Raw genomic sequence first — 26,320 nt, 5'->3', positions numbered from 1 at the left:
AAAAAAAAAAAAAAAAAAAAAAAAGAGGCAATGGAACTAGAATAGTCAGAACAATTTCAATCAAGAACAAAAAAGTTAGAGAATGAATACTAATTTCATGACTCATGCCTGTATTCCCAGCAGTTTGGGAGGCCAAGGCAGGAAGATCACTTGAAGCCAGGAGCTAGAGGTCAGCCTGGGCAATATAGTGAGAGTCTGTCTCTACAAAATATATTTTTTTAATTGGCTGAGCATAGTGGCACATGCCTGTAGTCCCAGCTACTTGAGAAGCTGAGGCGCGAGGACAGCTTGAGCCCAGGAGTTGCAGGCTGCAGTAAGCTGTGATCACACCACTGCACTCCAACCTGGGTGACAGAGCAAAAGCCTGTCTCTAAATAAATAAACAAATAATTTTTCCAAAAAAAAAAAAAAAATTCAGAGTGTTGCAGACTATTACAGAGAGGAAACTTCTAGAGCCTTCACACTTGTAAATCACTTCCTTTAGTTCTCAACACATTGAAGACTTGAGCTGAGCCCTCCAGGTGGTCAACTTTAAGACATGAGGCACAGAAATGCCTTGGTGAGTTCCTATGATGGGCCAGACACTTTATGTACATTATCCATGATCCTGCAAGAATGACATCACTATCTCCCATGGCAGATGGAGAAACAGTCACAGGTGATTATTTGTCCCAAATGTCACACAGCTAGGAAGTTCAAGCTAAAGAAGGATCCCAGTGGAACAGAGTATGGGGGAGTAGGCAGGCAGACAGGCAGTGCGGCCCCACGTGCACAGAGCTCCGAGGCAGAGCCTCAGAGACACTACTCCAGGGCTCCTGCAAGCTGCGGACTGGGGGAGGAACTAGCAGAATGTGAGGTCCCCAGAGGACACAGAACCAAAGATGCTAGAGAGAGAACAAGGTCCTCATCAACATGGAGCCGACGGAGCAGAACCCGAAGGACAACACATTCATTTACTCCCCAGCAGGGATTGTCTGATCCAACCCCTCAATTCAGACACAAGGCAACTGAAGCCAGAGGGACAAAGGAATATGCCTGAGGTCCCCCAGCCTGTCAGCAGCAGGGCAAGACAAGAGTTCCTATTCCTGATTCAGGGTCCAGCGCTCTTTCAGAGGCACCTTCCTGCGTTCTGAGATTAAACTCACCCTTTAACTAGGGTGACCCTTTCAATTTTTGATCCAAACCAGAATGAGAAGGGGCCTTATTAATCATTACAAAAACAGGATGGCAGGTGTCCACAGGACTGCCCTGTGCAAATGGGACATACAGTCATTCTAGCAGAGCATTCTAGAATGCCACCCACCTGCCCACCAGGAAAGCCTCTTCACAGCCTTTGGCTATCAACCTGACAACTCACCATCACCCTCCATGCCAGGTGAGGGGCTGAAGGACCAAGCAGCCCTGAGGGTCTGGCTTTCCTAGGGGTCTTTAGGGAGCCCAGAACTGGCTGCTCCAACATTGGCCTCTGTTGCTGCCTGGAACTGTGTATACATAAACAGGGGCCCCATTTGTCCCCACCTTTCAGGGGCAAGCTCCCTGCCAAGCCCAGTGGAAGTCCAGTTTTAGGTGCTTGCCTCGGGGTGATACCCACTGAACCAAAGCTGTCCTCACTGTGAGACTGTGAATGTGGGGCCCTTCTGTGGGGCTCAGGACAGTGGGAGAAGGTCACTGCTGGCCTGGTAGCCAGGTCACAGCAGAAACTGGGAGGATGTGGGAAGCACACTAAGTGGCATAAACTAGCTGTGCTGTTTCTTCCCCTCCTTCACTCCTTGGTCCCCCTAATAGTCACCAGCTTCTGAAACTTTACCATACACACACATCTCCTGGGGACCTTGTTAAACTGCAGATTCTGATTTCACAGACCTGCAGTGGAGCCTGAGATGCTGCATTTCTAACAAGTCTCAGGTGATGCCAATGCTGCTGGCTCAGGTGCCACTTGGAATAGTAACCCTCTCTCACAGCGGTAATCATAACTTGTCATTGCTTTCTTATGTGGTTGTTACTGATTGTGGCAGATTGTTGTAGTACAGCCCTCGTAATCACAACCTTGAAAAGCACATGTGCATTGGGCTTGTCCTCTTGGAACCCTGCTGCTGAGTGAAGAGCCCATGCTAGACTGCTGGAATCCCCTGGCTCAGCCAACAGCCAACATCAATGGTCTGACCCAAGAGTGAGACCATTTAGATCATCCAGCTCCAGTTGCAGCTACATGAATTAGTCCAGAAGAATCACCCAGCTGAGCCCAGCCCAAATTGTGGACCCATACAATGGTGAGCACATAAAATCGTCATTGTTTAGGTCACTAAGTTTTGGAGTGGTGTGCTACATGGCAATAGACAACCGATATACTGGTTTAATGTTTCTGTTAGGGCTAGAACTAGGTCTGCTTTATTTGGTGTGTTACACGCAGTGTTTTGAATTCATGAGTAAATCAACTAACCTGGATCTGTCTGATTCTAAAACCCAAGAGTTTCTGCTCCACTGTTTCTGCTCCCTGTTCCCAGACAAGCTGCTCATCTTGGGTCTAGTGAGGTCAAGGGTAGGATATGTAATCTAGCCTAGGTTAACTAGTGCTTACCAGTCTACAGTGATCGGTTAAGGAATAAGTGTGTGACCTAATGTAATCCAATCAGATTGAAACTCAGGACTTCCACTGAGAATGGTGGGAAAAACACCTTCTCTTCCCCCAACAATATAAAGAAGAAATAGAGGAATTATTTTCAAAATCTGACTAACCAGAACTAATCTGACAAGTCAGCATAGGAAGGAAGGACTTCGACAGGCCCATTGCTATGCTGAGCTTTAACTCTTGAGTTGCATTTTGGGGAGGTCCAGGATATTCCCATACTTAAAGGGCTCGGGACAGTGGCTATTTACCAGTGAGTGCAGGGGGTTCCATTTTAACTATTGGTATCAACGTAACAGTGTGAAGTGCCAACAGCCCTGTGTGCTGTCCTGAGAGCTAACAAGCCTGTCTGAACATGAAGCCATACCATGAAAATAGTCTTGGGAAAGCAGAGAAAGAAACCAGGCCCTGGTGAGGGCATTTAGGCTCTGAGTAAAGTCCTGTCTGATGCTAAGACTACCACTGAACTTCTAAATGACATGAGCCCAGAAATATATTTGGTTCAGCCAATAGGGCTGGACTTTAGGTTGCTTGCACTTATCAGGATGCTTCCTAATCGGCTGACCTTCTTTCTTCTGGGAATCTAACTCTCCTTTAAGGTCAACCAGATGATCCAGATACTCTAAAATTAACCCAGGTTTAAGCCAGAACAAGAGAGAAATGAATCCCCGAGCCGACTCACAACATTCCCTACGAATCAGTTTTACTCTCCTGTGCTCTGCCAAAAGAAATGTTTCATAAAACTCGTCTTTGAACCTATTGGAAAGATGTTCTTGGGGGTGTGGCGTCCCGCTTTCCACACCCCCAAGGATATTCCCATACTTAAAGGGCTCGGGTCTTTCTAGTCTTTCAGCTGTAGATTCCTAAGCAGTAGTTTAATTTCCTACCACATGGACAGTTATGAACTGTGTAACTAACTAGTTTTCCCTTTTGGTCTTGGCTGCCAGGAAACCTCACACCAAATATGTTCTCACTTGCAGCAAAAATGCACAATTCCATGGCAGGTCTTTTTACAGTAGCTTCATTACTGGTTCAATTTTATGTCCTTAGCCTTGTTTTACCCTATTTATTCTTATTTACTTTGACTTAAATGATCTTGCTTCATTTTATGAATCCCTATAAGAAAATAGGAGTTATAATCTAAAAACATCACTTTGATTTAGGCTTGGCTAAAATGAAAAGAAACTACAGGGTACTGTTATATCAAACACTTTGAATTTCAGTGAAGGAAACGGAAGGGAGGTATGGAAGAACATATATATTCCAAGGATCTCAACTGCATAAAGAATCAAGACACCAAGCCAGGCGTGGTGGCTCAGGCAGTAGCACTTTGGGAGGCAGAGGCGGGAAGATCACTTGAGATCAGGAGTTCAAGACCAGCCTGGCCAACATGGTGAAACCCCACCTCTACTAAAAATACAAAAATTAGGCCAGGTGCAGTGGCTAATGCCTGTAATCCCAGCACTTTGGGAGGCCAAGGCAGGCGGATCACAAGGTCAAGAGAGGGAGACCATCCTGGTCAACATGGTAAAACCCTGCCTCTACTAAAAATACAAAAATTAGCCGGGTGTGGTGGCACACACCTGTAGTCCTAGCTACTTGGGAGGCTGAGGCAGGAGAATTGCTTGAACCTGGGAGGCGGAGGTTGCAGTGAGCTGAGATTGCGCCACTGCATTCCCATGCTCCAGCCTAGCAACAGAATGAGAGTCTGTCTCAAAAAAATATATACAAAAATTAGCCAGGCCTGGTGGCAGGCACCTGTGGCCCCAGCTATTCAGGAGGCTGAGGCAGGAGAATCACTTGAACCCAGAGGCAGAGGTTACAGTGAGCTGAGATTGCACCACTGCACTCCAGCCTGGGTGACAGAGTGAGACTGTGTCTCAANCAGTGAGCTGAGATTGCACCACTGCACTCCAGCCTGGGTGACAGAGTGAGACTGTGTCTCAAAAAAAAAAAAAAAAGAAAGAAAAAGAAAAACAAGAATCAAGACCCCAGACAAAGTGGGGAAAAGGCTTTTATTTAATTGCAAGCCTCTGTCTCTTTTGGGTTCTTCCAAGAAGAAGCAAAAAGTCTGAGCAAATGAATCCCGAGTTTTTCCAGAGGCGGCTATTGAGTGTTAAGTACAGGGTCCTCAAACCTGGGAAGCCCCGGAAACAAAGTATATTATTCATTTAACATAGAAAATGTTTGCGGAAGGAACTAAAGCTTGCTCACTTAGGTTACAAATGGACCATAGGTTCTTCTGTTAGAAAAATCTGTACTCCTTGGTGGAGTTTTTCTCTTTACTGGCTGTGCAAGTTAAATTAAAAAAAAATGTAAAAGTGATTTCAGCAGATTCAAACTCAAACACAACATAGAGCTTGGGTTCTTCCATCATCTTAGGCCCATTTAAGTCCTTTCTGAAACCAAACATAATGCAAATAGGAAGTTAGGGAAGAAGAGGTTAGAATACAATAGAAAAGGCCGGTGCAGTGGCTCACACCTGTGATCCTAGCACTGTGGGAGGCCAAGGCAGGCAGATCATGAGGTCAGGAGTTTGAGACCAGCCTGGCCAAGATGGTGAAACCTCATCTCTAATAATAAAAAAAAAAAAATACAAAAATTACCTGGGTGCGGTGGCTGGCACCCGTAATCCCAGCTACTCAGGAGGCTGAGGTGAAAGAATCGCTTGAACCCAGGAGATGGAGGTTTCAGTGAGCCAAGATCGCGCCACCACACTCCAGCCTGGGTGACACAGTGAGACTTGGTCTCAAAAAAAGAATGTTCTAGAAAAGAGAGACGGAAGGAGAACACTCCAGGTGGTAGGTACCAACAGGTCAAAGGCTGCAGGGAGACGAGCCTTTGGAGCACTGTCATGTACAGTGAGATGTCTTCAAAACACCATCCAGCCACGGACTCTGTCTTCGTGTGGGTCCCACTTGTAGCAACCCATGCTTTTGAAGAAAAAGATATTATACTACTCCATCCTGCCTGTGACTGAAACCGGCCGAGCATGTGCGCTCCGACCTTAAGGGAATGTCCCAACCTGTGGCATCCAAAGGAAACACTGCTCTTACCCTGAAGGTTTTGTTTCTCTTGTTTCTACGTTTTCTGGGCAAGGAGAGATCAGATCAGCTAACATTAGCTAAAATCCTCCTTCCCCGTTTCTACTCCTAGAAAGTGACTTTCCAGGGCAGCTGCAGCTCAGTTAGCTCTCATCTTCCAGAGACTCTAAAGTGGGGTTCTCAAAGCATGGTCTCCAGACAAGCAACATCAGCATCACCTGTAAGCTTGTTTGGAATATAAATTCTTAGGCTCTGTGGGAGGCAGAATGATGTCCCCACCCCCAACCCCCACCAAAGATGTCCACATCCTAGTCCCTGGAACCTGTGAATATGTTACTTTATATGGCAAAAAGGACTTTGTGTATGTGCTTAGGTTAAGGATCTTGACAGGGAGAGGTCATCCTGGATGATCTGAGTGGGTCTGGTGTAATCACAAAGGTCCTTAGAAGTGAAAGAGAAAGGCAAGAGAGCTGGGGACAGAGCAGATAGGATGATGGAAGCAGAAGTCAGAATGATGCAATTGTTGGCTGTGAAGATGGAGGAAGGGGCCACAAGCCAAGGAGTGCAGGTGGCCTCTACAAGAGGGGGTAAGCTAGGAAACAGATTCTCCCTGAGCCTCTAGAGGGGGCACAGCCAACACTTTGATGGTAGCCAGTGAGATTCATTTTTAATTTCACACCTCCAAGAACTGGTAAGAGAATAGATTTGTGTTGGTTAAGTCACAGAGTTTGCGGTGATTTGTACGGCAGCCACAGGAAATGAATTCAGGCCCCATTCAGACCTGCTGGGTGGGAAACTCTGTAGATGGGGCCCAGCATCCTGTATTTACCAAGACCTCCAGGGGGTTCAGAGGCACGCCAAAGTTTGAGAACCACTGCTCCTAAATGGTGGTTCTTGACCTTCATGGCACATCACACTCATCTTGGGGTGTTTCCAAAAACCAGCCATACCCAGCTCTGCTCCCAGAAATGTTGCTTTGGTTGGCCGCAGTAAGGTTCAGGCATCCCACCTTCAGAAGCTCCATCTACTGCTCTAGTGCTCTGCACTGCCAGACTGGAAAGCTGGGCTTCCCTCCCACTTCCTGCTTCTGCCTCTGCCTCCTCCTTCCCTCCCCTAGATGTGGGACCCTTCTTAGTCTCCTCTTTCCTTCTTGGCTGAGCAGTCAGTGAGGCTTCTTCCCAAGAGGGCAGGTCATGAGTTTGCCAGTATTTCTACTTAAAGAAAAATGAATTTATAATATGAGATATCATTTTATTATAAATTAATATAATAAACTCAATACTGTCACAAAGTCAAGATTCTGGTGCAGGGGAAAGATTAAGTCATACACTCCTAGAAGAGAAGGATCTTGGAGAGTGTCTGCTCCCGCAACACCCTTTCCAGTTAGGGAAACTGAGGCCCAGAAAGAGGAAGTGACCAGTCCAAGGTTGAGAAGGGAGGCACAGAGCCTGGGACCAAACCTTGGTCTTCTGGTCTAAAGCCTGCTGTCCTTTCATCTTCTAACTTGACTCTGGCTTCGTTCCCTGTGCTGGAATATAGAGGACTCTAGGCAGGGATCTGGCTCCTAAAAATAGAAAAACAGCCACCCCCTTTTTCCACATTTCTAGGCAAGGCAGACAGTGAGCAGGTGCTGGGACCTTCTGGGGATGACCTTGAGCTGGGTCCGCATGGCAGGAATAATTCTGATGACCGATAAGGCTCAATCCTGGAGGAGGAGAGGCAGCCAGCTGAGACTATCTCACCTGGGAAGCAACCAGCCAGGTTCCCACCTGCCCTGGGCAAGAGAGCAGCCCAGGGAGAGAGAAGGATGGTGGGGAGGGGTGGAAAGAGCCCAGGCCTCGGCCAGGGACCTGCAAATAGCCCCCTTCTGACCAACCCCAAGGGCCCTGGGCTAACAGAGGCAGAGCACTTTGGGAGGTCAGGTCCTCTGGCCACTGGTGCCTGTCTACACCCTCTCCTAACACCCATAGGACCGCCCCCCGCCCTTCCCCACCTCCGCTAGCAAGGCTGTGCAGCAGAAAGGGGGGTGAGATGGAGGTAGTGAGCGGGGGTGGGGAGCTCAGCCTGGCTGCCTTGTGCCAAGTTTAAGAGAGGCAGTCGTGTGGAGTCCTTAAAGGCACAGGCAGTGTTTGGAATCACAGAATCTGTCCCTTTCAGCTGTGTGACCTGGGGCAAGTCCTCGAGCCTCTCTGGGCCAGCTTCCCCTCCTGTAAAATGGAGATACTTCCTGGTTTTCACGAGGAGTCTGAGAAAATACACATATGTGTATGTACATGTGGGGCTCAGAAAATGGGAGGCAGCATCAGGAAGTGTCCAAACTAGCCGGGTTCACATCCCAGCCACGCCCCTTCCTACCTGGCCGTGACCATGGCGTGCCTATTTCTTCTTCTGGAAAATGGGCTGTCAGTAGCACCTATCTTACAGGAGGAAGTGAATTAACAGATGCGAAATGCACAGGGCAGGGGCCTGGCTCTGTCTGGGTGCTCCAAGCTACCACCTTTAGTGCGGCTCCTGGTACACTGCTGCTGTGCACCCATGGAGGACTCCCTCGGTGAGCCTGGAGAGGCAGTAGTGTGACGTCCTTCAAGTGCTGAGTCCTGGAGGTTTTCAGACCCACATGAACATTTATAAGACTGGAAAAAAAAATTACCAGCCTCTAAATATGAAAGGAAAACTGCAAAGTCAAAATGAGTGACCCTTTTGTGAAATGTCCACAAAACACTATTATTTCAACTTTATTAACTATATCAGAAACATGTCATAACACTTGAATTTATTGGCTAAATTTTTCTCCTTCTTCAAGAATTTAAGTGAGTAATGATGACTAAAAAATCAGAACAATCCTGACTTAGGTAACTTGTAACCAAATAACTTCACATGCAAAATTACAAAAATTACTTTAATAGATCGTTGTAATAGAATCGACAAAAAGGCAAACACTTTAGATCACCATCAGGCATATATGCAAAGTTTAAGGAAATGAGTGGGAACAACCTCCCCCAAACGTAGGGCGGTAGTTACCTCTGCTGTGAGGAAAGTGGGGAAGAGAGGGCACACAGGATGCTTCAATCCTCTGGGTAACATTTTGTTCTTAAGCTGGGTGGTGAATCCCACAGATTTGTATTGCATTATTCTTTGTTTCCTTTTTGTACAGATCAAAAAGATAACAAAGTTTAAAAGTATACTTTTGTAGCAAAAAGAAGAGAAAGAAATGTCCCCAGATAATTTCAAATTATTTTATGGCCAATTTGTATTTAATGTGAAATGTCAGGGATCTTTTAATATGTTCTATAGAATGTCAGGCAGGGCTTCCAAAAGCATGTCCCCAAGGCCCAGCTGTACCAATGGCCCTCCAGGCCCCAGACCCCTCACCTGGTGTCTTAGTACTTTGCTGGAGCTGCCATAATGAAAATGGGTAGCTTCACAGAAATTTGTTTCTCATGGTTCCGGAGGTGGGGAAGTCCAAGATCGAAACACTGGGGGAATCCGTATCTGGCGAAATCCCATCTTCTCATAAATGGCCCCTTCTTGCTGCGTCCTCGCAGATGGAAGGGATGATGGGGCGCTCTCAGGCCTCCTTCATAAGGGCACCAATTCCATTCATAATGGCGATGCCCTCATGACCTCATTACCTCCCAAAGGCTCTACCTCCAAATATTGTCACTCTGACAGTGAGGGTTTCATCACAAATTTCACAGGGCCACAAAGATTCAGAGCATAGTACCTGGCTGCTGTTCTACCGAAGGAGCCTGGTGCAAAACGAACAATCAGGCGGCCACTGCAACCCCGCAGACCTTCGTGGGAGTTCGGCTTCTTTATTCAATATACGTCTGTCTACAAAGTACAAACATTTGTATTTCTCCCCGTGTGCTAACTAGGGAGGGATAGATCCATGGAGTTGTGAGAAAGCCAGACAGTTCCAGAAAACAGGAATCATGCATAAAACCACAGGTTCTGAAATGACCTGGGGTCACTCCCACAGCTGGGTCCAAGTGGGGCCATCTGTGTGTGGCCAGACGCTGGCTATTGTCCAAAGAGGTCTGCCTCCCACCACCACCCCTTAGGAGAGGAAGCATCTGCCTCACATCTGCCAATGATAAAGTGATATTAAAAAGGCGTGTGGTATAAAGGGAGAGAGAGCTGGGAGCTTCAAGGCCTGGGCTTGCTGGACAGGCAGGAAGAGGCGCATAGTTTGTAGAGGCACAGGGTCTCCAAGATGAAGGAGAGACAGTAGGGTCTGTTTATCTGCCGTGTGTGGGAGCGAGACTCCCCAGAGTGTCACTGCATCCCATACAGCTTTTTGGGGCTCCCTGAAGAATATCAAGCTAGAATCTGGGAAAGAACTTCCCACCACTAGCGAAGATGTGGCCTGTGGTGGGGGATGGATGGCTGGGCCAATGCTCTGGGCGGGATTTGATTTGCAGCCTTGTTTGGCTTGAGGTTAGGAGCCAGGATTCAAGACAGATCCCGACAAACACCTAATCCCTGGGTCTGTTCATCCACTCCCGGGTGCAAACAGGAAGGTGAAGTTTTCCCATGCACCTCTCATAATCAACCAGACGTGGGCAAGAGGCCTAGTGGTGGGAGTGAGAGCTGGGAGATGGGGCAGAGGGCCGGACTCAGGGGCAGCCTCAGGGTGGAGCAGGCAGTCTGGAGCCTTGGCTATGCCCATCTCTGCCAAGTTCAACCCTGGGGGAGTGAGTCCAGTTCATGGTAAATGCAGTGTCTATAGTCAAAGGTCTAAAGGTTAGTGGAGAGAAATCGATAAATAGGCATGAAAGAAGGTAAACCCACTGATGACCTTCACTTCCTGAAAGGCTATGGCAGAGGTCCCCCATCACTGTCATGTACTGGTCCATGGCCTGCTGGGAACCAGGCCGCACAGCTGGCGGGAGTGGCAGGTGAGCAGGCACGACCACCTGAGCTTCGCCTCCTGTCAGATGAGCTGCGGGAGGAGATTCTGGCAGGAGCTCGAACCCTGGTGTGAACTCGCATGTGACGGACCTAGGTTGCGTGCTCCCTGTGAGAAACCATACCTGCCACCCTCGCTCCCTCCACCGAAAAATCACCTTCCACAAAACCGGTCCCTGGCGCCAAAAAGGTTGGGGAACTACACTGCGGGAGCACATCATTCTTTGTGGGGAATGTAGGAAGCATCTCCTTTAAAATCCAGATGAGGACAATGACCGCTGTCACCCTTCTACTTAGCATTGCTGCAGGGTCAAAGTCAGATCGTAAGACAAGATAGTGAAATTAAAGGAGTCAGTTTCAGATGGGAGGAAACACAACTATAGCGGCAGATTATGCGATTAGGTCGAAACCAAAAGAATCAATAAATTATTAGAAATAAAAGAATTTAGCAAGATGGCTGACTATGCAATCAATAATAAACAATCATTTTAATTTACATGGACTCCCATTATACATAGTAATAGGCCAGGCGCGGTGGCTCACGCCTGTAATCCCAATACTTTGGGAGGCCGAGGTGGGTGGATCACGAGGTCAGCACATCAAGACCATTCTGGTCAACATGCTGAAACCCCGTCTCTACTAAAATAGAAAAACTGAGCCAGGTGTGGTGGCGCGTGCCTATAGTCCCAGCTACTCAGGAGGCTGAGGTAGGAGAATAGCTTGAACCCAGGAGGCAGAGGTTGCGGTGAGCCAAGATTGCGCCATTTTACTCCAGCCTGGGGGATAAGAGCGAAACTCTGTCTCAAAAAAAGAAAAAGGAAGTGGCCTTAAGCTAGGTGTTCAAAGATGAGTAGGAAAGAGTCAGGAGAAAAAGACAGGGAAGAAGGATCAGGTGCAAAGTCCCAAAGTTGAGAAGAAGTAGCAGGTTCCCTTAACAACCGGTAGCTCGGACAAGGCAGGAAAGACACTGACTGAGGAAGAGTCTTCTGTATCCACTGCTGACCACTGACCCAACCCACCAGCCAGAGCCCTTAGGTAGCGGCAGCTCTGCCCAGGTTTGCCCTTAGAGACGATGCAGCTGGGTGGTCAGGGAGCTTTGCCTGCGGTCAGCATTCAGTGGTCTCGGTCTTCAGGCTCTGTCTCCCCTCCCTTCCTCCATTCAGCATTGCTCAGGGCTGAGCTGTGCCAGATGAAATCACAATGCTGGCTGGCCCCGGCTCCTCCTGATGGCCCCCTGATTTATGTCACAGCATCCCCAGTATGCCTTATTGCCAAACTGGGCCAACTCGTAGCATTTACCTCAGTGCTTTTCAAACCTCAACGTGCATCCGGATCACCAGGGATGGGGTTTAGATCTGGCAGGTCCAGAATGGGGCCTGACAGTCTATATTTTTATCAGGACTTCACATGTGCTGCTGTTGCTGGTCCACAGACCATACTTTGAGTAGCATCATCTAGGGAACTGTTCATGGAGCCCCTGCATTTTCTAATCCAATCATTACAATTGCCCTCTGAAATGGAACTTACTGGTTCTACTTTTCAGAATAGGAAACTGAGGGTCAGAAAGATACTTTATGAATGGCAGAGTTGGGCTTTGAACTTGGGTCTGTCTAGAACTTATACTGGGCCTCTTCTTCGGAGGGCCTACTATAGACTAAACTGTGTCCCCTCTGAATTCATATGTTGAAGTCCTAACCCCCCATGTGGCTGTGTTTGGAGTAAGGAAGTAATTAAGTTTCCATGAGGCCACAAGGGTAAAGCCCTGATCCTACAGGATTAGTGTCCTTAGGAGAAGAGGCACCAGAGAGCTTGCTCACTCGCTGTCTGTTGTGTGAGGACACAGAGAGAAGGCAGCCATCTCTAAGCCAGGAAGACAGTGCTCATCAGGAGGTGAACTGGCTGACATTTGATCTTGGACTTCCAGTCTCCAGAACTGGAAGAAAGAACTCTGGCACCCCGTCCGTGGTATTTTGTGATGGCAGCCAAAGCAGACTGAGACAGAGGCCCAGCTGCTTACCAGTCAGCCAAGGATGCCACTTAAAAAGAATCCCCCTTTTTGTGGAATGCTGCTCTACTGAACCTGAGCAGGACTGCAGAAGAACCAAAATAATGCTAATACTAATACCTCACACCCAAGCCAAAGCCACCTGTACCGTCCGCAAAATGAAGGCACAACAAAACAACTCAGAAAGTGGAGCCACCCAAAGCCTCACGCCCTGAATTCAAACACATTTCATGAGGAGACAGGAAGAGGCAGAACAGGCAGGTGTTGTCCACTCATTTCCTGCACGTACTCAGATGGCTGAGTCTGTATCCTCGTGGAATGAACAGGTATAATTAATGAGCAAATCCCTGGGTCCTAAAGGTCAGCCAAGCCCTGTGTAGTTGGGAAATCAATGGAAAACATGAGTCTGAATGATCCTCCTAAAGGAAAACCTAAATGCTGAATAAAATATTAAACAAAATATCTTTTTAGGTATATCCTTGTGAACTGAGGTATATATAGGAGATATATATATATATATAAAACATATATTATATAAAAGGATATTCCTCAGGGAACTGAGGAGTATCCTTTTAGGTATATTTTTGTGAACTGACACAAACATAAGTAACCCACAGACCCCAAAACTGAGGAGTAAGGAGCCCTAAAACTTGCTGGTACTCTAAGGGTTTCTGCAGGATGCTGGAGACTTTTGCGCTCTGATGGCTACCCCTGGTGGGAGATAAGGAGTAAGTCTTAGGGTCCACCTCATGATGTGGCAAAAAAAGGATCCACGTATACACACATCAATTTTACAGATATAAAGGATTTATAGCACATAATTTACACATCATGACAATAAAATATATAATACTCTTTGTTGTAAATTCCATCTAGACAATCGATTCTTATAATACACTTTTGTTGATTTTTGCCAAACTCTGTATCCATAGGCAGTCTATTTTTGTTGTTCTTAATGTTTGCTTATATTTACTTATTATTTTTATAAGTTTATAAGGTACAAGTACAATTTTGTTACATGCATCAATTGCGTAGTGGTAGAGTCAGGGTTCTTCCTGTATCTACCGCCCTACTAAACTCCATTATACCCACGAAGTACTCCCTCATCACCCAACCCTGCAAGCCCCTCATCCTTCTGAGTCTCCGTTGTCTATCACTCCCCATGCTACGTCCATGTGTACACATTATTTAGCTCCCATTTATAAGTGAGAACATGTGATATTTGTCTATGATTGAGTCGTTTCACTTAAGATAATGGCCTCCAGTTCCATCCATGTTGCTGCAAATGATTTCACTCTTTTTCATGGCTGGATAGCATTCCATTGTGTATGTATACCACATTTTCTTTATCCAATTATTCGTTAATGGACACTTAGATGGATTCCATATCTTTGCTATCAGAAATAGTTCTGTAATAAACATGTAAGTGCAGGTATCTTTATCATTTCTTGTCCTTTGGGTAGATAGATACCCAGTAATGGGATTACTGGATTAAATGGTAGCTCCCTTTTCATCACATTCTCAACAATATCTGGTGGTTTTGTTTGTTTGTTTGTTTTTGTTCTTGTCTTTTAGTGATAGTCTTTTCTGACTGGTGTAAGATGATTCCCATTGTGGTTTATATTTGCAACAGACATTGTCCTCCAGTGTACTCTTCCTCAACATCAGAATTTGTGGTGTGGCTTTCTTCTTTCTTTTTTCTCTGGGAGTCTTGGGGATACAGCAAAAGTGGTGCTAATAGGAAAGTTCATGGCCTTAAATGCTTACATCAAAATGTCTAAAAGAGCACGCACAGACAATCTAAGGTCACACCTCAAGGAAGGAAGGACGGAAAGAAATAGTGAGCAAAGATATTGGCAAATATGTGAATAAGATCAAGTTTATATTGTCCTTAGAAAAATATTAAATACTGTGAAATCTTATGTGTGTGACATGGGAAAACAAGCTCAGATGCTGTGGGAGAATACCATGTAAGTCAGGGAAGTGCGGTTGGATTTAAAGCATTCTAAGGTTCCTATATTTGGGAGGAATGTAAAGATATTGACTTTTGGCTTCCTTATGTTAGGTACACATGTTAAAGAAAAAGCTAGGGACAGATTGTAGTTACCAGGGACTGGGGAAGGGAAGGGAAGTTACCTTTTTAAGTTACCTTTTTTTTTTTGAGATGGAGTTTAGCTCTTGTCACCCAGGCTGGAGTGCAGTGGTGCCGTCTCAGCTCACTGCAACCTCTGCCTCCCAGGTTCAAGCAGTTCTCCTGCCTTAGTTTCTCAGGTAGCTGGGATTACAGGCACCCGCCGCCACACCCAGGTAATTTTTGTAGCTTTAGTAAACACGGGATTTTGCTGTGTTGTCCAGGCTGTTCTTGCACTCCTGACCTTGCGAGCCTCCCGCCTCAGCCTCCCAAAGTGCTGGGATTACAAGAGTGAGCCACTGTGCCTGGCCAGGGAGTTACTTTTTAATGGGTACTGAGTTTCAGCTTTGGATGATGAAAAAAGTTCTGGAGATGGTTAGTGCTGACAACTGCACAACAATGTGAGTGTATTGACACCACTGAATTAAACTCTTAAAAATGGTTAAAATTATAACTTTTGTGTTACATCTATTTTACCACAGTAAAAATATAAAGAGCTAGGATAACCACTAAAAAGACCAGACATAAACCGTATAAATTCCAAACAAGTAGGAGTGTTGGGGGAATTAAAAAAAAAATTTTAAAAAAAAAAAAAAAAAAAAAAAAAAAAAAAAGGAGGTAAAGTTGAGAGGTAGGCACAGCTAACAATGTAATGTTTAGGGAAGCATGTATAGTGGTTCACAGAGAAAATCAGGGGAATGAGTGACCCAGAGTTCAGAAGAGTGAAGACGGGCTGGGTGCAGTGGTTCACGCCTGTGATCCCAGGACTTTCGGAGGCTGAGGCAGGCAAAGCACCTGAGGTCAGGAGTTCGAGACCAGCCTGGCCAACATGGTGAAACCCTGTCTCTACTAAAAATACTAAAATTAGCTGGGCAGTGGTGGCAGGTGCCTGTAGTCCCAGCTACTCGGGAGGCTGAGGCAGAGAATCGCTTGAACCCGGGAGGCAGAGGTTGCAGTGAGCTGAGATCATGCCACTGCACTCCAGCCTGGGCAACAAGAGTGAGGCTCTGTGTCAATAAATAAAACACATACATACATACATACATACATACATAAAGAAGAAGAAAGGTGAGGAGGGAGGGTGTGGAATCATAGAAGGGGGCCACATAGTGGCTTCTAGGACACTGGTAACTTCATTTTTAAAGCTAGGTCATGAGCATTATTTTTCTTTAAAATTGTTCCGTTTTTATTGTATTTTGTATGCGTGAAATATTATATAATTACACTCATAACTTTCTAAGAAAGAAGGAAAATATTGTTGTAAAGAAGGCGTTAAAATTCAACTGGAAAGGACGAGGGGTGAGCAGTGCAGGTCACCAGCTTCCACGCTGAGCCTGCAGCTGAAGGAGGATTTCACCCAGGGCTGGTCTGTTCTCTCCCCTCTGGCTCTCCGTGTGGGGATGGTGTCTTCTCGATTTTCTGATCCTATGGTGCCTTATTTACGGTTAAGGTATGGCTGTCACAAGCCCTCTCCCTGGTTTGTTTTGTCTTCTTCTCCTACTTTTTCATGACTTTTGTGACACCCGACAGGTGGCTAACGTGCTGCAGGTATTAGTTCAGAGTTCAAACTGCCTGGCGACTTCTGCTTTCCCTTGATCCACAGAGGTTTGACAGTCTCCTCACAGGATTAGCAGAGATTTAGGTGGCTTGGAGGCTCTCCAACTGCCCTGGATTTGTTACATAGAATGTGACTCTGGTGTGTGGATAATGGACCATGGGGAAGAGACGATACAGCTAACAATTACAATGAATTCTCATTTACTCTGCGTAAGCACTCTTTATGCATCACCTCATTTAATCCTCACAGCAACTCCATGAGCTGAGCAGTATTTCGTTCCTGATTGACAGATAAAGAAACTGAGTCTCAAAGAGGTTAAGTGAACTGCACACCTGGTCACAGGAGAGCCACGTCATCTCACCAACATGTCAGATTCCTTGAGCTCCTGCGGCTGCTGGTCTAGGTGACTAAACACCCAAAGGGCCATGGCAAACCCTTGAGAATACTGAGAAAAGACTTGTCATGTGTCACAGAAAGTCCAGGGAAATGTCCCCACCCGCCAGACCTCCTCAGAGTGAAAAGCTCACCTGGGAATTATGATACAATTCCACAAACTCACTTTCCACTTTTGCTTCTTACCCTTAAGAGGAGTTAAGTAATTGGGAGCATGGGAATGAGATGGTGTGAATTTGGGCAAGTCACTTAACCTCTCTACCTCCTTTAAATGGAGATCATGGTACTTACCTCATGGAGTTATCATGAAAATGAGATGTCAATATATGTGTAGTCCTTAGAACAGTGCTTGGCATACAGTAATCACTATATATTGGCTGTCGTGGTAGTAGTAAATTATTATTAATCTGCAGCCCGAGTGGCCCCAGTGACTCCTCCTGAGTTTCAGATGACTGGGTTGCTGGATTGTCTCCACATGAGCCCAGGGGATTAACTTCCATGTTCAAATCCCAGAGGAAGGTAGGAAGGTGGGCAGACTCAGGTGGTTAAGAAGGAGATGGGGGTGGATGAGCTGAAAATGCAACTGAGTCAGAGCAGTGGAAGTTTTCCTCCTTCTACTCACTGTGTGCTGTGAGTAGCCCCTAGGCTGATGAAACAGGGCTCTGAGGTGGATGTTTCATCCTGAATGTACAGCTGAGACAGTGAGCTCCATTTAGGCCAGGCTCTGTGGCTCACGCTTGTAATCCCAGCACTTTGAGAAGCCAAGGCGGAATTTTTTAAACTTATTTATAATTATTTTTTTTTTAATGAGAGAGGTCAAGCATGGTAACTCATGCTTGTAATCCCAGCACTTTGGGAGGCCAAGGTGGGAGGATCACCTGAGGTCAGGAGTTTGAGATCAGCCTGGCCAACATGGTGAAACCCTGTCTTTACTAAAAATACAAAAATTCACTGGGTGTAGTGGCAGGCGCCTATAATTCCAGCTACCCAAGAGGCTGAGGCAGGAGAATCACTTGAACCTGGGAGGTGGAAGTTGCAGTGAGCTGAGATCGTGCCATTACACTCCAGCCTGGCAGACAAGAACGAAACTGAGTCTTAAAAAAAAAAATGAGAGAGAACATTGTTTAGACATGGCAGCTATATATCTTGTGGCTAATTGATCTGGGTAACTCCAGTGTACTCTTTCTCAACACCAGAATTTGTGGTGTGGCTCTCTTCTTTCTTTTTCCTCGGGGAGTCTTGAGGATCAAAGGATCATAGAGTCCCAAGACCAAGGTGATATTAATCCATCAAGCTCTGGAGCATTGTGCAAGAAGCATTCATCACAGGAGACTCTTGAGTTTCAAAAGGACCCAAGGGAACATCTCATAGTCTGGCTTGGAAGAAGTTCAATTCTCATTTGCCCTATCTGATTAGCAAGACTAACTCTTCCTTGTCAAGAAATATGAATCAAATACTTAACATCAAGGCAGACAAGACAGGACTCTTTTTTTTTTTTTCCTTTTGAGACAGAATATTGCTTTGTCACCCAGGCTGGAGTGCAGTGGTGCAATGTCAGCTGAGTGAAGTGGGCAGAGGGGAACTCTGGGGACCAGAGGAGACCTGAAGGAGCAGCCACTGCTCAGGGCCAGATGTTTCCATTTGAAAATGTAGGCCCTTGGCCAGGTGTGGTGGCTCATGCCTGTAATCCTAGCACTTTGGGAGGCTGAGGCAGGTGAATCGTGAGGTCAGGAGTTCGAGACCAGCCTGGCCAACATGGTGAAACCCCATCTCTACTAAAAATACAAAAAGTTATCTGGGCATAGGGGTGGGTGCATGCCTGTAGTCTCAGCTACTTGGGAGGTCGAGGCATAAGAATCGCTTGAACCCAGGAGCTGGAGGTTGCAGCGAGCCGAGATCATGCCACTGCACTCCAGCCTGGGTAACAGAGTGAGACTCCATCTCAAAAAAAAAAAAAAAAAAAAAAAAAAAAAAAAAAAAAAAAAGGAAAAAGAAAAGAAAGAAAACATGGGCCCAACAGCCAGGTGCTCTGATTTTCTGATATCTGACCATGCATTCTCTGTATGTATGACATCTCCAGATTTTTTCATGTTTGAGCAAATTTCCCACTGAGCAAATATTATTCTTTTAAAAAACGTTTTATTACGAAAAACTTCAAACATATAGAAAAAGAGTAAATAGTATAATGAACACTCATTGTCCAAATATACTCATTACTCAAATTTAATAGTTTTAACATTTTGCCATATTTTTCATCTATTTTTTCTGCTTTAGCGTTTTAAATGGCAAAATCAAATAAGTTATCAAAATGTTTTCGTCCTTAAATACTTCAATAGGCGTCTTTTCAAAGCATAGACGTTTTCCTAAGTGGCTACCATAACACTTAAAAAATTAACACATTTCTTATGATCATCTAATACCTTGTTCTTACACAAATTTCTTTTACCACCCCAGAAATGACTAATTTAGATGGTTTGTTCAAAGCAGAATCTAACAGTGGACCAAGAATCGGATTTGGTTATCAAGTCTCACTCTCTTGTCCAGGCTGGAGTGCAGGGGCACAATCACCGCTCACTGCAACCTGGAACTCCTGGGGTCAAGTTATCCAGTCCTCCTGCCTCAGCCTTCCAAGGAGCTGGGACTATAGGCACACACCCGCATGCCTGGCTAAATTTTTATATTTTTAGTAGAGACGGGGTGCCACTATGTTGCTCAGGCTGGTCTCAAACTCCTGGACTCAAGCAGTCCTTCTGCTTAGGCCTCCCAAAGTGCTGGGATTACAGACGTGAGCCCCCATACCCAGCCTATAATCTATTTTTAAAAGTGGGTACATACCTATTGGGAAATAAACATTGTTAGGAACTACATAACAGGCTTCAGGGAGTTAACCCTGGGTGATAATTTTAATTTATTCAATTCGTTTATCCATATTTTCTAAATGTTCTGTGATAAGCAAATATTGTTACCTTTTAGTAAGAAGTACATGTATATGTGTATGAGTATATGTGTGTGTGTGTATGTATATATATGTATACATATGAATGCAATCAGGATAAACATGCAAGGACACTCAATGAATAGACAGAACAGGCAAGGGGAAAAGAACTGGGCTGACCCAGGACCACACCCATGAGGTCAGAGATGCTCAAATGAGAGGGCGCTTGGCCTGCAAGTGCTTGTGGGGACGTGTGCACCTACTCAACAACTCTAACTTGAGCAGTGTGCCCTGTTATCTTCAAATGGAATGTGTCCATGCTGAGAAGCAGCAGTGCTGACCACACTTCCTCCACCATGCAGCTCGCACGCTAATGGCCCTAACTGCCCATCCCAACTGGCCCTTAGCTGAATCAATCAAATTATCTTCATGTTCGACTTGAAGTCTTTCCCAGCCATCCCTGTCCCCACCTCAACCCCTGCCAGTATGGCAAGATCAGCCCGGGCGGGACCCAGGCCACTGTCAGGTTGAGTGCACCATCACTCAACCTGGCAGGAAAAGCCAAAAGGCCAGGGGCAGGGTGGTGCAGCCAACTGCCTGGGAGGGTCCCCTTGGCCTGATGCTCGGCTCCCAGCCCTTGCTCTACAGGCACCACCCGAGTTCTGTTCCCCCTGCTTCCCCAGGGGCTGGGATAAAAGGCTTCCCTTTCCCACCCTCCACCAGCTCCATGCCAAAGTCAGCCTCTGCACAGGTGCCTGCTAGGAGCAAGTGTGGCTTCTAGGCTTGTCTCCTTCAGCTACTGGCACTTGGAGAATGCTGACCAATTTGTCCTCCAAAGGCTACATCTTTGGGATCTGTGCCTTACCCTTTCCCTTCTCCTTTCACAACTTTTCTTCCCCAGTGGACATCCAAGTGCAATTCTTTCAGGCCACTCCTCATTCAAAATCTTCTCTGGTCTTCAAGCCTGCAGAGAATAAAGATAAAGCCCAGACCCCTGAGCTAGGCAGTTCCAGAACCAGAACCCGCCCCCAGCACAGCTTCTCACCCCTGACTCCCACTCCGCCCCACGTGAATGTCTCTGCTCAACTCAGCTTCCACCTCCTTGCTTCTGTGCACACTGCTCTTTCTGCTTGGAACACCCGCCCTCAATGCTACCTACAAAAATCCCAAGCCCTGTGTATCCTTCAAAGCTCTGCGTAAACTTCACCTGTCCTTGAGGCATTGCTGCATGCTCCTTGCCCTTCCATTAAAGGGCTCGCCCCCGTCTGCTTTGTGTTATCATCAGTTGTGTCGGTGTCTGTTGTCCTTACTAGATGGTAAACTCTCAGCGTTGTGGTTCTCAATCAAAGTATCTTCCCATGAATGAGTGTGGGGTAATTTTAAGGTGAAGCATGAGTAATTTTTTACACAAAGTTGACTTAAAATCTACCACTTACTATCAAGTGACCTTGAACAAGTTATGTGACCTCTCTGAACTTCAGTTTCTCACCTCTGAAAGGTTGTTGTGAAGATTAACTGAGGCAGCCGGGTGTGGTGGCTCATGCCTGTAATCCCGGCACTTTGAGAGGCTGAGGCAGGTGAATCACGGGGTCAAGAGATCGAGACCATCCTGGCCAACATGGTGAAACCCCATCTCTACTAAAAACACAAAAATTGGCTGGGTGTGTTGCCATGAGCCTGTAGTCCCAGCTACTCAGGAGGCTGAGGCAGGGGAGTCTCTTGAGCCTGGGAGGCGGAGGTTGTAGTGAACCAAGATAGCGTCACTGCACTCTAGCCTGCTGGCAACAGAGTGAGAGTCCATCTCAAAAAAAAAAAAAGATTAAACGAGGCTTCGTGCGGTGCCTCACACCTACAATCCAGCACTTTGGGAGGCCAAGATGGGAGGATTGTTCAGGCCAGGAGTTTGAGACCTGGCTGGGCAATGCCTGGCCTGTACCCCAGAACATAAAATAAAAGTTGAAGAAAAGAAAGGCAGGAGGCCGGGCACGGTGGCTCACACCTGTAGTCCCAGCACTTGGGACGCCGAGGGATCGGATCACCTGAGGTCAGGAGATCAAGACCAACCTGACCAATATGATGAAACCCCATCTCTACTAAAAATACAAAAATTAGCCAGGCATTGTGGAGCATATTTGTAATCCCAGCTACTTGGGAGGCTGAGACAGGAGAATCACTTAAACCTGGAGGCAGAGGTTGCAGTGAGCTGAGACTGTGCCATCGCACTCCAAACTGGGCAACAAGAGAGAAACTCTGTCTCAAAAAAAAAGAAAAAAAAAGGGTGGGGGGGCAGGAATTTGACACAGTGACAGAAGATATCTAGAGGGAAGAGGATGTGAAGACCACACAGAGAAGCTGGTCACGTGGCTGCAGCGATGCATCTACGGGCCAAGGAATGCCAGGAGGGCCAGCACCAGGATCTAGAAGAGACAAGGAGAGAGTCCCTCCTTCCCTCCCATGCTGTCCTGGAGAGGATGGACCTGCCGACACTGATTTCACGTCTAGCCTTTAGACTTGTGAGAGGATCACTTGCTGCTGTTTTGAGTCACTTAGTCTTGGGGACTTTGTTAAGCCAGTTTGGGGAAACTAACACAGTGGCCCTGGGAACAAGAGAGAGTGACGTTAATGCTCAGGGGTCAAAGGTCATGCCCCAAGCAGTCCACAAGGAACACAGCGTTTCTTTGAAGTTCATTGAAACTCGCTGCATTCAATTCAGGAAGTCAGTATTTTGACTCTTTATGGTATTAAAGGATGATTCAGAAGAGTTAGTACAGCAAGGGGCAACCTTCAGTCACAGGGGTTTCCATTGTTCCCTTTATCCCCTGCCTAAGACAATGCTCAAGATATTCACATATTAACCACCCAGGTTTTTCAGCTTCTACAGATACAATAGTGTCTTTCAAATGGCTGAATAGCCCATCGTGGTGTGGCAGTGTGTGCCTATAGTCACATCTACTTTGGATGCTGAGGCAGGAGGATCGCTGGAGCCCAGAAGTTTGAGACTAGTCTGGGCAATAGAGCAAGACCCTGTTTCTTAAAACAAAAACAAAAACTGGAATAGTCTAGATCTCTACTTATTTCATCTTATTCTTAGGATGTGGACACAGCATTTTGTGTCATGTTGCAGACATTAAGGTGACATGACCTATTTTATTACCTCTCCCCGGGCAGAAATCATGGGCCATAGTGGCATCCAAATAACCAGCCATAACTTGTTATATCTTTTAGACAAGTGCAGCGGGCAGCTCTCTTGCATCTGTTAAAATATCAAACAGGTAGAATTTCTGGTCACAGAGAGAGAGAGAGAGAGCATACTTCAGGTACAGTTTTCTAGCTCACTTCTTTCTCAAGAGAAAGGAAGAAAAAAAAATCAGGAATTGTAGGTAGGTGTCAGGAACAGGAGGTGCTTTACGCGAAACTTATTCAAGGGTCTTCTGAAACAATCCTATTCCAGCATGAAAAGTCATGTAAATTTTACATGTTACTCTATGTTATAGCAATATATCTTTTCTCAACATTTTTAAATAGGAAATTTCAAACATGATTTTACAGTCAAAATTCCTATACCCATTACCCAGATTGTACTATTAATTTTTACTGTATTTGCTACATCTCATATCCATCCATCAATCCACTTTATTTTTCATGGGTCTTGAAGTCTATTGAAGACATCCACACATTTCCCCGGATTACTTCAGCATGTCTTTCATTAACTGGAGTTCAGTATTTGTTTAATTTTTTTTTTTTTTTGAGAGGGAGTCTTGCTGTGTCACCCAAGCTGGAACGAAAAGGCATGATCTCGGCTCACTGCAACCTCTGTCTCCTGGGTTTAAGCGATTATCATGCCTCACCCTCCCGAATAGCTGGGATCACAGGCTCTGGCCACCACATCCAGCTAATCTTTGTATTTTTAGTAGAGACAGGTTTTACCGTTGGCCAGTCTTGTCTTGAACTCCTGACCTCATGATCTGCCCACCTCAACCTCCCAAAGTGCTGGGCTTACAGGCATGAACCACCACACCTAGCCTTGTTTAATTTTTTGAGGTGAAATTCAGAAGCAAAAAAAATGCAGCATCTTAAGTGAAACTTTTCTACATTTTAACAAATGGATAAACCCGTGCATCCCGATCCCTGTCAGGACATAGAACAGTACCTCACCCGATTACCCCTCCCTGCTCTTCCTGGTCAATCCCAGCCCCACCTCCCCGACGAAGCTACTCCTCTCATTCTTTTCCACTGTAGGTTAGATTTGCCTGTTCTGGAACTTTATATAAATTGAATTATACTGAATGTATTCTTTTGTGTAAGGCCTTCACTCGGCATAATGATTTTGGAGTCACCTATGTAGTCACATGTATCTGTAGTTCTGTCTCTTTTATTCTGAGTGATATCCCATTGTGTGACTCTAGCACTGTTACTCATTTTCCTATTCTTGACAAACATCTGGATTGTTTCCAGTTCGGGGTTATTACAGATAAGATTGCTATACACATTTTTGCATAAGTTTTTTTGTGAAAAAAAAACTTCTCAAGTTTTTCATTTCTCTCAGGTCAATACCTTCTAGTAGAATTCCTGGGTCACAGGGTTGGCACAGAATTCATTTTTTACAAAATGGACAAACCTTTCCCAAAGTGGTTGTGTCATTTTACGCTCCTATTAACAACGCGTGAGAGTTGTGGCTGCTCCTCATCCTCACCAGCCTTTGGTTTGGTTCAGGAGTTTAAGTTTCAGCATCCCGATGCGTAGTATGTCATTGTGGTTTGAATTTGAATTGCTGTGATTATTCATGATATTAAGACTTTCTTATATATGCCCAGGTTCCACTCATACGTCATCTTTCGGGAAGTGTCTGTTCAGATCTTTTGCCAATTTTGTATTTGGGTTGTCTGTCTTTTTATCATCGAGTTGTAGAACTTAATTTTTTTTTTTTCGGAACAGGATCTCACTCTGTCGCCCCAGGCTGGAGTGCAGTGGCATAATCAGGGCTCACGGCAGCCTTGACCTCCTGGGCTCAAGCAATCCTCCTACCTCAGTCTCCAAGGAGCTGAGACCACACGTGTGCACCACCATATCCAACTATTTTTTTTTTTTTTTAAGTAGAGATGCGGTCTCACTATGTTGCCCAGGCTCGTCTGGAACTCCTGAGCTTAAAACAATCCTCTGGCCTCAGCCTCCCAAAGTGTTGGGATTACAGGTGTGAGCTGCCATGCCCAGTGAGTGGTAGAAATGATGTTTATATCCTGGGGACTATTGATTTTTAGGTGTATGTCTTGCAAATATCTTCTCCCAGTCTGTAGCTTGCCTATTTATTCTCTTAACAGTGTCTTTGATAAGCAACAGTTTTTTCATATTGATAAAGTCTAGTTTATCAGTTTTTCTCATGTATGGCCATTGCTTTCTGTATATACCCTGTCCGAGAAACATTTTTGTACTCTGAAGCCAACAAAGATATTCTCCTCTATTTTCTTTTAAAATCTTCCTTATCTTAGCTTTTATGTTTATTTATTTATTTATTTATTTTTGAGATGACGTCTCCCTCTGTCACCCAGGCTGGAGTGCAGTGGCGTGATTGCAACGTCTGCCTTCTGGGTTCAAGCAATTCTCCTGCCTCAGCCTCTGGAGTAGCTGGGACTACCGGTGTGCGCCACCACACACAGCTAATTTCTGTATTTTTAGTAGAGACAGGGTTTCACCATGTTGGCCAGGCTGGTCTTGAACTCCTGACCTCATGATCCACCTGCCTCGGCCTCCCAAAGTGCTGGGATTACAGGCATGAGCCACTGCATCAGGCGCTTTTATGATTATTTCTATGATCTGTTTATATCTGTGATCTTGAGTTACTCTTTGTGTATGGCATGAAGTAGGAGTTGAGGTTTATTTTTTTTCTATGTGAATATCCAGTTATCCAGTTAGCCTCATTTATTGAAAAGACTTTGTTTTCCCTGTTGGAATGCTTTGGCACCACTGCCAAACATGAAATCAATATACAAGTGTGGATCTGCTTCTCAGCTCTGTATTCTGTTCCGTTGATCTATTTGTTGATCTTTACGATAGTACGACACTATCTCCATTACTGCTGTTTTATAAAACGTCTTGAAGTCAAGTAATGTAAGTCCTCTAACTTCTTTGTCAAGGTTGTTTTGGATATTCTAGATCCTCTGAATTTTCACATGTATTTTAGAACCAGTTTGTACATGTCTTAAAAAAGAAAAACCTTGCGGGCATTATGATTGGGATTGTGTTAAATCTGTATACCAATTTGAGGAAAAGTGATACTATTCAGCCCTCCGACAGATGGACATAACAGAGCGCTCCATTTATTTATTTTTTTAAATTTTTCCTCAGAAATGTTTTGCAGCTTTTGGTGTGTGAGTCTTGCACAACTTTTATTAAATTTATTCTTAAATATTTTCTGGGCTTTTTTGTTATTATAAATGAGACTGCTTTTAAAATATCATTTTTCAATCATTTCCTGCTAAAAAAAAAAAAAATAGGGACTATTAGGCTGGGCGCGGTGGCTCAAGCCTGTAATCCCAGCACTTTGGGAGGCCGAGGCGGGTGGATCACGAGGTCAAGAGATCGAGACCATCCTGGTCAACACGGTGAAACCCTGTCTCTACTAAAAATACAAAACATTGGCTGGGCATGGTGGTGCATGCCTGTAGTCCCAGCTACTCAGGAGGCTGAGGCAGGAGAATTGCCTGAACCCAGGAGGCGGAG

At 45.5% G+C, this 26,320-nt stretch overlaps 1 protein-coding gene across 1 annotated transcript in view; it reads right to left on the bottom strand.

Moving 5' to 3' along the window:
• Window positions 1-26,320, bottom strand: part of RHCG (Rh family C glycoprotein) — a 78,310-nt gene that overhangs the window by 43,067 nt on the left and 8,923 nt on the right. The window lies entirely within an intron of this gene.

The sequence above is a fragment of the Cebus imitator genome, unplaced genomic scaffold (genome assembly GCF_001604975.1).
Source record: "Cebus imitator isolate Cc_AM_T3 unplaced genomic scaffold, Cebus_imitator-1.0 Scaffold19, whole genome shotgun sequence".
NCBI lineage: Eukaryota > Metazoa > Chordata > Mammalia > Primates > Cebidae > Cebus > Cebus imitator.
This window is presented reverse-complemented; position numbering and strand designations above follow the sequence as displayed.